Source organism: Dipodomys spectabilis, unplaced genomic scaffold (genome assembly GCF_019054845.1).
Source record: "Dipodomys spectabilis isolate Male_0828 unplaced genomic scaffold, ASM1905484v1 ptg000188l, whole genome shotgun sequence".
Taxonomy (NCBI): domain Eukaryota; kingdom Metazoa; phylum Chordata; class Mammalia; order Rodentia; family Heteromyidae; genus Dipodomys; species Dipodomys spectabilis.
In genome coordinates this window covers 1,977,989-1,990,190 of record NW_024870865.1, presented here as the reverse complement: position 1 = coordinate 1,990,190, position 12,202 = coordinate 1,977,989, and positions in this window count along the sequence as shown.

Sequence of the window (12,202 nt, the reverse complement as noted above, 5' to 3'; positions counted from 1 at the left end):
AAGTGCTACCTTCCTACGTCCCAGAAGAGCAATAACCAAGCAGGACACCCACGGGAGTCTGGGCCCTGCCTGGCCACAGGACAAGGAAATGAGGTGACTCCACTCAGAGGAGTGGCTGTGCGGTATGGTGAGGAGGGAAGGGTGGGCCCCAGAGGGTCCTGCGCAGGCCCAGCCCTGTGGCCTGTTCGTACTTACCTTCCACATAAACTCCCAACACCGCAGCCTCCTGTGCGCCCACCCTAAGCCACCCTGAGCTGGCAACTGAGCCTGCACCCTCGCTGGGGAATAGGGTCTCTGCAGGCACAGCTCATCCCAGACCAGGGTGGGACCTGACCCAGTGGGAGAAGAGGAAGGGGATTTGGACACACACATGGGGTAGACAAGGAGAGAGGCAGAGACCAGAGGTAGAGAAGAAATTCCCATCCAGTGTCAGGAGATGGGGGCCCCAAGCATGGCTCCTCCCCTGCAGCCTCTGAGAGACACCTTGGCCCTGACCTTGGCCATCATGGGCATGCAGCTCACCTCTCACCTGCATGGCTACCGACCTCTTCATCCACAGCCACGGAAATGATCCTTGGCTTGCTTGCAGACTGCACGGCTCCACACCAGCCCTTAAAATGGAGTCTAGAATCATTTTCTTTTCTGTAGTGGTACTGGGATTTGAATTCAGAGTCTGATGCTCATGTTTATCCCTCTAGGGCCAATCTAGACTGGGATCCTCCTACTTAAACACCTCCTGTGTTAACTGGGATGAGGCGTGCACTACTACACCGAGCTTTATGTTGAGATGGGGTCTTCTTTTTTTTTTTTACTTCCTTAGCCTGGCCACAAACCACAATCCTCCTGATCTCTTATTCCTCAGTAGCTAAGACTAAAGGCTGAATCACACTCCTGGCCTTGAGTTCAGAATTCTTAATCCACCTGTAAGGCCTTATCGCACAAGCACCCCTTCCAGCTGCCCCTGGAGCCCCCTTCCACCTCCACGGGCTCTGACATTCTCCTACCCTTCACCTCCTTGACTTCCCCTTTTCCTTCCTGCCATGACAGTGGCCCCAAGCCTTTCTTCTGAGATCTCCCCTCCGTCCCTGCCTCCTGAGAGCCCCTGCTCCTCCTCTGGCTCCCAGCTCCCGTCCTTCCCAACTTGGTTACCATGGCTACAGCACCCGCTCCTGGCTCCCCCTGATGCTCAGCTCTTCTCATCTCACCAGACAGCGCATGGCACGAGGGCCTGTGCCGGCTTCCCACCGTCCCCAAGGCACAGAGTAGATCCTGTATCAGTCAGCCATAGCCACGTAACAAACCACCCCAAAACTCGGTGGCTTTAAAGCACAACCATTTACTTTTACATTTTTTCTGGGTGGCTGGGGGTCAGCTGGTTCACATGGGCATGGAATCCAGGGCAGCCCAGCACCAAGGGCACGGGCCCTGGGGTTTGTACTGAGGGGCAGCTGAAGCACTAAGGAAACTCTTCTCTCATGGAGAGCCGGGAGGAAAAGCCCAAACATTCACACTCATTTCAAGTCCCTGTCTGAGCAACGCCCAAAAGAACTCTCGTGACTGAGTCTTTAGTCAATATTTGTGGAATGACTGTAGACATGGCCTGAGCAAGCTTAGTCACCAGGAAACAAAGGGGTCTGTGGTGGAGGACAGGAGGAGGATCCCACGGGCAGCGTCACATGACTCCCTCACCCCCCACCGCCCTGGAGTGGCCTTTGTGTTTGATTTTGTTTGTTTTGTGCCAGTACTGGGGCTTGAACTCAGGGCCTAGCTTTTTATGCTCAAGGCTAGTGCTCTGCCCTTTGACCACAGCTCCACTTCCAGCTTTTTGGTGATTAACTGGAGATGAGTTGCACAGCCTTTCCTGCCTGGGCTGACTTGGAACGGTGGTCCTCTAATCTTAGTCTCTTGAGTAGCAGGGATTACAGGTGTGAGCTCCCGCCATGGTCTGTGGGTCAGTGGCCGCAGAGCATGCCATCTAGGGTGGTAGTAATTAATCTCCTGGGAAAGGATACACCAGTGTCTGCCACCTTTACTGTAGGGGGAAGTGGCAGTCCCTCTTGTGGTCCGCTGGAGGTCCCAGAGACAGAGTCAGCCGTTGATCCTCTCCTCACATGCCCGCTTAGCGTGCCCCGGTCTCTGCCCTAATTACATCAGCCCTGCTGGGCCGGCCCAGAGTGCAGACCAGCCAGCCCTGGTTACCGTTCACCCAGGACCCTGAAGACAAGGCCAGCATGTCCCCTGGCCTCCCTGCACCCCAAGAGGGGCCTGCGCTCCCCTCCTCCTTGTGTGGAAAGAACTGCATGTTCTCACGTTCTGGAAGTTACTTTACAGGCCTCCTTCCCCGAGGTGGGCAGGAGGGGGCTGGCATGCTCCCCTGCCCTGCTGGCACTCATGCTATGCAGCCCCCAAATCACAGAATGACCTCATGCCAGCACTGGTGGGGGGAGGGACTCAGAGACGCTCACGATGGCCAAACAGAGAAACCGAGGCATGCAGACCTAAACTGCTTGCTCAAGCCTTTGAGAAAATTACCCTTAGGGCTTTAGAATCAAATCCCAAGACTGGAGCAGCAATGTTCGTAAAATCTCTCTGTGCTACTGACTCAGAAGTCATTCTGGGAAGCTATCTCCTTCCAGAGTTCAACACCCCAGGTCTCTGGAAGACTGTGTGTGTGTGTGTGTGTGTGTGTGTGTGTGTGTGTGTGTGTGTGTCTGTCTGTCTGTCTGTCTGTCACTAGGGCTTGAATTCAGGGCCTCGCACCTCAACTTAGTTTTTTTTGCTCAAGGCAAATACTCTGTCACTTGAGCCCCAGCTCCACTTCTGGCTTTTTGTTGGTTCATTGGAGATAACCTGGGCTAGCTTCAAACTGGGATTTTCCGATCTCAGCATCCTGATGAGAGCCAGCAGCACCCAGCAAAGAGTCTGGTTTTGGGTGGCTCACAACTGTAATCCTAGCTACTCAGGAGGCTGAGATCAGAGGATCTAGGCTCAAAGCCAGCCCGGGCAGGAAAGTCTGTGAGACTCTTATCTCCAACAAACTACTAAAAAACCAGAAGTGGCACTGTGGTTCAAGTAGTAGAGCGCTCACTTTGAGCTGAAGAGCTGACAAAAACAAAACAAAAACAAAACTTTGATCACTTAATTAAGGTGAGGCCTGCCAGGCTTTTCTATTACAGAGTCGTTATTTTCCCTTTGTCACAAATAAGTCTTCTGTGGGTAGGCACTTTCTTTAGCCAGTCCTGGGGCTTGAACTCAGGGCCTGAGCTTTTGCTCAAGGCTAGCACTCCAGCCCTTGAGCCACATCGCCACTTCTGGCTTTTTCTGTAAATGTGGTGCTGAGGAATTGAATCCAGGGCTTTATGCCTGCTACGCAGGCCCTCTACCACTGAGCCACCTTCCCAGCCTGGCACTTTTAGATTATATAAACAGCCTGTTCCTATTCAGACTTTTCTTTCCCATTTCATTCCCTCCCTTGAGTCAGCGCAGGGGCTGTTGAGTTTGCCTAAGATCCCAGGAGCCCAGGGGGCAGAGGCTTGGGGTAGAGTGAGGCGACTCCTTTCTATTTAAAGAAAACACTCCAGTCACTATTTTTATGTGCCAGCTAAGAAGTGGCTTCCTTGGCAAAGGGGCTGTTGTATGGCCAGGTCGTGGCTGACCTGTGGGCAGCAAGGACAAACAGAAAGAGAAGGAGGAGGAGAAGGAGGAGGAAGAGGAAGAAGAGGAGGGGGGGAAGAATAATGGGAGGGAGAAGAGGGAGCGAAGGGGGAGGACTAGGGGAAGGGGAGGAATAGGGGAGGAGGGGGAGGAGGGAGAGGAAGAGGGGAAGGAGGAGGGATGTCAGGGCCTCCCGTCTCCTTGGGCAGGCTCAGGAAAGATGCTGACATTTGGTTTTAAGTGCAAGGCCTGTTTTTTCCTGCTCAGCTGGTGGGTTTGCTTGACATTCTAAAAGACCCTTTTCAGGAAATCAGTGGCAATCTGACCCAGCTCCGCAGGCCTCTGGCTCTCGCTCCACCATGGCCGCCCGGGCACAGGCCCTGGCGGGGTATGGACTGACCTGCATGGAGGGCTGCTCTGACCCATGCTCAGAGCCAGGCCCGGCTCGGGCTCCCAGGCCTGGGCCTCACCCAGCCCCTGTGCCCAACTCCATGAGGGGGCACAAGGTCCTTCTGCAGTTGGGCAGAGCCACAGCCGGTGCCCTGAGCAGCTCAAGAAGACATAGGAGCCACCGCAAAGGACCTAGGTGCCTTGGATAGAAGCTGTGGTAGCCGGGGAGGGAGGGGGCACCCGGGGGGCGATGCCATCGAGGTCAGGAATGGTCACCTGGGCAATGCTGGTGCAGAGGGCCAGGCTGGGCAGGCCCCTGCCCAGGGCTGGTCATCTCCACAGTCAACAGACAAGGCTCTGAGCTTTCCAAGGTCTTCCGCCTTTCCAGATAGATCCTCAGTCTCTAGGAACACCTGGGCAGTGAGCCCCGCCCGAGCTGCCGGGACCCAGGGGTCACTCCAAGTCCAGCGGCCGGTGGACAGTGCACCCTGGGCCTGGGGCAGGGGAGGGTTGGTCCATGTCCACAGCACAGCCCCGGCCTGTCCACCCCCAGCTGCGCGCCCCTTCTCTCTGGCTTGGATCTCAAGGAGGCCTGGGGCAGGTCCTCCATCTTGCTTCCTGGTTTATCTCAGCACCAAGCTTAGCACTTGGCAGGCACACAGCAGCTACTTAACAAAATCATGTCGGGTAATGTGAAATTAGCCATAGCACGTACTGAACCATATGGGGGGGGGGGGGGCGGGGGAGAGGGAGGGGGAAGGGGAGGGGAGAGAGAGAGTGTACACTCTACCACCTGAGCCACAACTCTACTTTTGGCTTTTGACTGGTTAAATGGAATTAAGAGTCTCTCGGGTTTGTCTACCCAAGCTGGCTTTGAACCGGGACCCCCAAACCTCAGCTTCCTGAATAGGTAGAATTACAGGTGTGAGCCACTGACACCCAGCTCTGAACTCCTAACTCACTGCCCCCTCCAGCTTGATGGAGACCCTTCCTCACTCCCTCACCAGCCCCCCAGTCAAAGCTCCCCAAGCCCTGCTGTGCCCTGTCCTGAGTCCTCACACCCGCCACCCCTGAGAACAGCAGGTCTCTGCAAAGTCTCCTGGGCACAGACCGCCCATGTGGCTCTAAGTGGGCACCAGGATGAGTGGCAATGTCTGAAAAGCAGAGTCGATTGCCCCGCTTCACAGAGGGACACAAAGCTCCCAGCGGCGAATACCCCAGCTCGCTCGCTCCAAGCAGCAGGGCTGGGATTTGAACTCAGATCATTGTGACTCCCGAGGCCAACTCGCAAGCTCCTCCCAGGTGCGCGGCAGGGCCCAGGTCCTCGTGCCTGGCACCCTCCAGGCAGGCTGGACAGTGTGCCCGGGCACAGGCAATCCTCACCGTGGGTGTGAGACAGGCCACGTTGAGAGAGGAGCGGGGACAGAGTGAGGGTTGCAGGAGAAATGCTGAGAACAGCCAGGGAGAGGAATGACTGCTTGCAGCACAGCACGCTAGCCAAGTTCACACAACGCCATCTCAAGGGGAAGAAGCGAGCTGCAGGTGCGTGCCTGCCGTCCCAGCTATAGCACGAAGACAAAAACAGGCAGGCCATGGTCTCTTGGCACATGCCCAGGCAGGAAGCAGGATGCTATCCCAAAAAACAAACAAACAAAAACCAGCTGGTAGCTCATGCCTTTAATCCTGGCTACTCAGGAGGCTGAGATCTGAGGATTGTGGTTCAAAGGCAGCCCAGGCAGGAAAAGTCCATGAGACTCTTATCTCCAGTAAACTACTCAGGAAAAGATTCAAGTGGTAGAGCATTAGCTCTGAACAAAATGAAGCTCAGGGACACCATCCATCCAGGCCCTGAGTTCAAGCCCCAGGACCTGTACACACACACACACACACACACAGCTCAGCCCAGAAAAGAACTATAGGCATCACTTGTACACACACACACACACACACACACACACACAGAGCTCAGCCCAGAAAAGAACTACAGGCATCACTTGGTGGTAGAGCTCCTGCCTAGCAAGGAGTCTGGAGCCCTGAATTCAAACCCCAGAGAGAAGCGGGGCACCAGTGGCTCACACCTGTCATCCTAGCCACTCAGGAGGCTGAGATCCGAGGATCGAGGTTCAAAGCCAGCCTGGGCAGCAAAGTCTGTGAGACTCTTATCTCCAATGAACCACCAGAAAACCAGAAGTGGCGCTGTGGCTCAAGTGGTAGAGCGTTCGCCTTGAGCTGAAGAGCTGAGGGACAGCGCCCAAGCCCAGAGTTCAAGCCCCACGACCAACAACAACAAAACCCAAGCCCCAGAGAGAGAGAGAGATAGGTTAAAGAGAAGCCTGTTTAGTGAGAATAGCCAGATCTTTGCTTCTCAGACACTCCCCCGTGTCTGATGGCGGCTCTGGGTGGGCAGATGTGTAAGGTCAGCAGCTGGACCGGCCCGTGGCAGGCCTTGAGCTACCTGAGGGCCAGCCCAGGGCTCTCAGTCTCGCATCTTCTCCATTGGCATCTGGACTGGCTCCGAATGTCACTTCTATCTGAGACACAGGCACCAGCCCCCTCCTCCTCTCCCTCTTCCCCTTCCCCCATAAGACTTTGTAGAAATCCTCCACTACAGCCCATGATGTCATAATACTCACAAGGAACCGAACGAGGCTCAGGACAGAGAGGCCATGCTGGTCTCGGCATGCTGAAGCACCAGGAGTGAGCTGGCAGCTGGGTGTCAGGAGCCTGGGGAAGCATGGCTCACCATGCTGGTTTTCCAGATGCTTCCTGGCCACTCCCCTCAATCTCCTCCTGATTTCCGTCTAAGTTATGGGGGTGACAGAGCAGACAGAGCAGATGGTGGTCCAACTCTGCATGCAGTTTCCTGGCGCATGACTTGCTCCTGAAACAACTTAATGATTAGAAAAGCTCTTGGAGCCGGGCACTGTGGCTCACGCCTGTAATCCTAGCTATTCAGAAGGCTCAGATCTGAGGATTGTAGTTCAAAACCATCCCAGGCAAGAGACACTTACCTTCAGTTAACCACCAAAATGCAATATATGGTTCAAGTAGCAGAGCATCAGCCTAGAGTGATAAAGGTAAGGGGCAGTACCTAGGACCTGAGTTCAAGCCCCAGGACTGGCACCAACAGGGAAATTTTTTTTTTTTATAAAAGCTTTCCTTTCTTGAAATGCAGAATAGCAACTGCTATTAGTTATTTTATTAACCAGCCTGCTCTCCATCCTATGGACTGGGAGATGTTTAGCAAAGGCGTGGCCCACTTGCTTTCCCATCAGCCCTTGCATGGATACAGTTGGTCCAGGCCCAGCATGAACCCACCTCTAAGTCCAGCCCCATCGAGTGACAGATTCTGAATCTGGCCTCACCAGAACTCCGCGTGGAGGGGTGGAGGATGGAACCTGAGCAGAGGGGAGCCTCCCCGCCAGCTCAGTACCCAACAAGAGGAAAACTCGCAGCGTCTTGTGCCCAAGAATCAGCGGGGTGAGGAGGAGCTGGGGAGGAAGGAAGTGACAACGCCGCCCGGGCATCTCCTGATGCTTCCCGCATGGAGACCAGCTGGACCCATGGGCTCCTCCAGGACACGCAGGCAGAGCTGGGCGCTGCTGCTCCTCTTCCCCCAGAGTCTAGGGCCGTGGGGGATGTGGGAAGCTGCTCACAGCCATCTTTCCTTCCGGGAAAAGGCAGTCCATGGACAGCAGGAGGATTGCCAAAGGAGATACAAGACCCTGGGGGTACATCTGACTTCCAATAAACAACAACTAGTTCTTAGCAAATAGACCACAAGTATGTTCTAGTATAAGCGTGTCCCAAGTCCTGCCTGGGACTGACTGACTTATAGTCAAATTGGATTTCTTCCTTATCTGAAATTTCTGTTTTAACTGGGCACCCCTCGAGATGCATTTGCGAAATCTGGCAGCTCTGGTGTAAAGAACTGAACTTCAAGTTGTGGCTGATTTCCTCCAGCCAGCCTCGCTGGAGCCATCTCCTCTCCAACCCTGCTCTCTCCAAAGAGAGGAGCCAGGGAATTCCCTTAAAAAAATCTACTTGGAGTTTCTGTCTCTTGCAACCAAAGGAATCCTGGGTAAGTCAGCAAATGACAGTGAACATGAGCACGAAACTCAGTAAGCCTGTCTGCAGCCGTCTCAGGCTGGGCCAGCTGGGCAGGCCTGGGGCTGACCCCCAGGCCACAGAGGGCCTCCCAAGTCACCTGCTTCTACCAGCAGCTCCTGTTGATTCCACAGCTCTTCCCCTCCGGTCCTTTCATCCGTCTCTGCTTTTCAAAAATTAGTTCCTTAAGGAGATGGTTTCAGTTAAGCAATAAGAAAACCAAAGTGCAGAGCTCTGGTTCAGCTAGCTAGATTGTGACACCCTGGCCTAATAGAATCCTGACTTGGGACAAAGACGGCGCTCCTGAGTGGCCCTCCTCGGACCACCTTCTCTTGGGACAGGACATCATTTCTCCAGACCTTTCCCGAAGAACTGACAAAGTATCTAGTGCTCTCCATGAGGCCCAGAGGTGTTAACTGTTTAAGCACCTGTTACCGTGAAAGGCCTGCAGCCACATTGGAAAGGGTTCTGGAGACCCCTGACCCCCATATCCTGGAGCTCCTGGGGACCCTGCCCTCCTCCCCTGGGGGGGGGGGAATAGGGGATTAAGATGCCGCTCCCAGCTCTGAGTTGCTCCTGCCTCAAGTCTGAGTCCCAAGAGACAAGGGTTGCTCCCACCAGAGTCAGTGGGGCCACTGTGACTTGAGCCACGGGAGCCACGCCTGTGGCTGAACTTGTGGAGTCTGGCCATGGCCGCCCGAGCCTGACACTAAGCCTGCATCAGATCCTCCCAGAATGCATTGCAGGATCCCCCCAGGTGGATGGGTTCCCTCACCGTGGGGACCCCAGTTTGGGGGGAGACAGTGAGCCCAGCAGAACTTGCCAGCAGAACTCTCAGCTCTGAGGAATGGCTCCATCCCTGGGGCCTCCCAACCGGAAGTGGGGTGGGGGAAGGACAGCCCAGGATGTACTGCGGCCCCCAGTGCTTACTGAATGGGTCTTCCCCTCCTCCCCCTGAAGGCTTGGGCGGGGGGAGGGTAGGTGCGCCCTCTCTTTGTTTCCAGCCCCATAGCTCTGTGATCTCTGGAGCTCCTCACTTCTGGATGGACTCGTTGCTTTGAAAGATGCCCTTCTGACACTTCCCTGGGGTACTCCTACATGTCCCTTTTGGGGTGACCTCCTCACCTACTCAGCGGACTGGGGAGACAGCGGGGGGCCTTTTCAGGTAGCTAGGGATCTAGAAAGTCGGCCTCTGGAGCCCCTGGGGTAGCTGGATCACAGCCACCTGCCAGGTACACCGGCCCCGTCCAGCCCAGCCCCGTCCAGCCCAGCCCGCCACGTCCCCTCCGTGTTCCCTACCTTCCAAGGATACAGGCCACCTCCGGCCACACCCCTCTCCCAAACACACTCCAGAGGCCCGCACTCTGGCAAAACCATTTTATTGTTTACAAAATAGATGTGACATTTGATATACAAAGAAAAAGCACTTTAAAAAACTGTTTTAAAAGGTTTAGAAAGGCATTTGTTCTCCATGTGTCTCCTCACCCTGGGCATCTTTTAAGTTTCCATAAAAAACAGGGGGAGTTTTTCTTGCTATGAAAAGCATGGTACATTTTTGGCCCCTACAGGCTCCTGTCCAGAGGCCTGGCTGCCAGCTGAGGGGCTTTGGGGAAGTGACTGGGTTCTGACCTAATCCATGGGTGAATCCACTGAACTCATCCAGTGAGGGCATTGTTGGGTTGAGCTAAGCACCAGTGGCTCAGGCCTGGATTCCTCACGACTCTGGAGATGGCGGTTCAAAGCCAGCCCGGTGGGAAAGTCCTTAAGACTTCAATGAACCCAAAAGCTGGAAGTGGAGCTGTGACTCATCAGTGAAAACTAAGGGATAGCACTGCTGCTCTGAATTCAAGCTCCAGGACCCACACAGACAGACACAATTTCAAAACAGAAGTCAAGGCAAGGAGGGAAGACGGCAAGCAGAGGGGACAGGAGCAAGCCCCGAGGGACCACTCTGAAATACAAATCCAAAAGAAGGACACCCTGATTATTCTAGTTCTCCAGATGGAGGGTGGAGAGGGGGCACAAGGAAGCATTTTCTGCAGATAAGCATCAGGGGAAAACCAAGAAGCTGACACGACTTACTTTGCAGTTAGAAACATTTGCCACCGGATTGGAAACAGATTTTGATTGCAAGAACCCAGAAAGTCCCTCCATTCTTTCGTTCCCCACCCCAAATGGCAATGTTGTATCTGGAGGGCATGCTGGCTGGCAAGGGGCCCCAAGGAGATGCTTCCGGGGTGCTACGTGCTCCTCCCAGTGGGACTGCTAAACTCACTGCAGCTCAAGGGCCTCTGGGAGCCCCGCTCTGAATGTGACGGATCTGAGTTCCGGTCACTGCTCGGGCTGGCTGTACAGATCCTGGCAGATCCTTAACCTGAGCCTCCGTTTCCAGATCAGCAGTAGCCGGGCCCCCACCCCGGCCTCACAGGGCTGGGGAAAGCACTGAGCAAGGCAGCGCACTGGACGCAGCGCTCAGTCTCCGCAGCTAAGCCTTGCTTAAGCCACAGCTGCCCGGCCCTTGGTCCACCGGCAGGGTCCGAGGTGGAAGCCAGTGGAAGAGAAGGCTACAGTCCAGACCTCCCTGCAGGGGCTGGAACCTGTCCACCCACTCCCCGCCCCCCAGCCTCTGTCCTCACGTCCCCACAGATGGAGATGTACAAGGGGCGGCACTTTGCAGACTCCCTATCAGCGTAGTTGAGAGGATTGTAAGTAGCATTTTTTAATGAAAAAAATACAAAATTCACTCTTACGCTGGAACAATAAATATTCCTTGGTATCAGGGATTTGGCACAGTTGACACCCGACTGTGGCTGCGTCGGGATGGGAAGTGCGGCTTTTTGCTCTAAGGAGCGCCCCCCACGGGTGGTCCCGCTCTGTCCTTCCTAACCGTAGGAAGACAGGGAAAGCTGACCAGGTCTCCTGCTGGCCTTCTCCAAGGTGGTTTTCTAGAAAGGAAACCTTTGGCAGTCTGGCGCCACCCCCTCTCGGGCGCACTCACCCCACGGTCCAAGGGCACATTCTGGAGTGAGTCACTCCTCTGGGCAAGAACAGGACATTCTAGGCACAGGCCGGGCAGTGATTCACTGTTATTCAGAGTGGTGACTAGGCTCACCCTCTCTCCTAGTGATACTGGAGCACGCGGAGGCCCCCTCCGGTGTCGCAACTGCAGAGGGATGAGTCCCCAAAGAACAGAACGGGAGGGCTGGGGCAGAGTGCTGCTGCAATGATAAGAAATTCAGGGAAAGTCAGAGGGAAAATAAAAAGTCCTGCCAGGATGGGACCTTGGGTGGTGCGTGGGCGCCCCCATGTGGCCAGAGGCGGAACTTCTACTGCAGCCACGGTGTGGGCTGGTGAAAGGACCTAGGGAGGCCACAGGGTGGCTCTCGGTACAGAAACACTGTCCAACTGGAGGGGTTGGAAGCCGCAGTCAGCAGAATCTTAACAAGAGTGCCTTACATGCGGGAACACGCCACCTGTGAGAAGAGTTCTTCCCAATCTGTGGTGTGGGAGAAAGTGCAGACTCTGGAGACACAGGGTAAGATGGGGGGGCGATCACAGCCTGTCCTAACTTTGCCAAGTTCTACAGAGCGGGAAGCTGACGTGAAAGTGGCATGCGTCCTGGGAGTTTCGCTTTTGTTGTTGTTGTTGTTGGCTTTCATGAAAAAGAATGTCAGAAAAAAGGAGATGTTGTCCCACAGCTGCTCCAGAACACAGAGCCCTGGCTGTGCGGCCTGGGGATGGGGGTGGGGGGCATCCTCGAGGTCTCAGGCCCCAGGGTCTCGGGCAGGCCAGAGGTCGCCCGGCTGAGAGGTAGTGAGGTCTGGCTGCAGGCTGCCCTGGCCCGGGGAAGGGACTTGGAGCTGCCGCTGCCCCTGCAGGGATACCTGGCTTCCTGGCTGGGCCAACGGCCACATGGCCCATCTACCCCACCAGAGGGTGAGTCCTGGTAAAACCAGAGGCCACTGGGAGGGGAAACACCCACCAAGCCCTGCGTGCTAATGGCCTCTAAAATTAGAGACCCCTGCCAGAGCTCTGGGCCCCAACATATGTT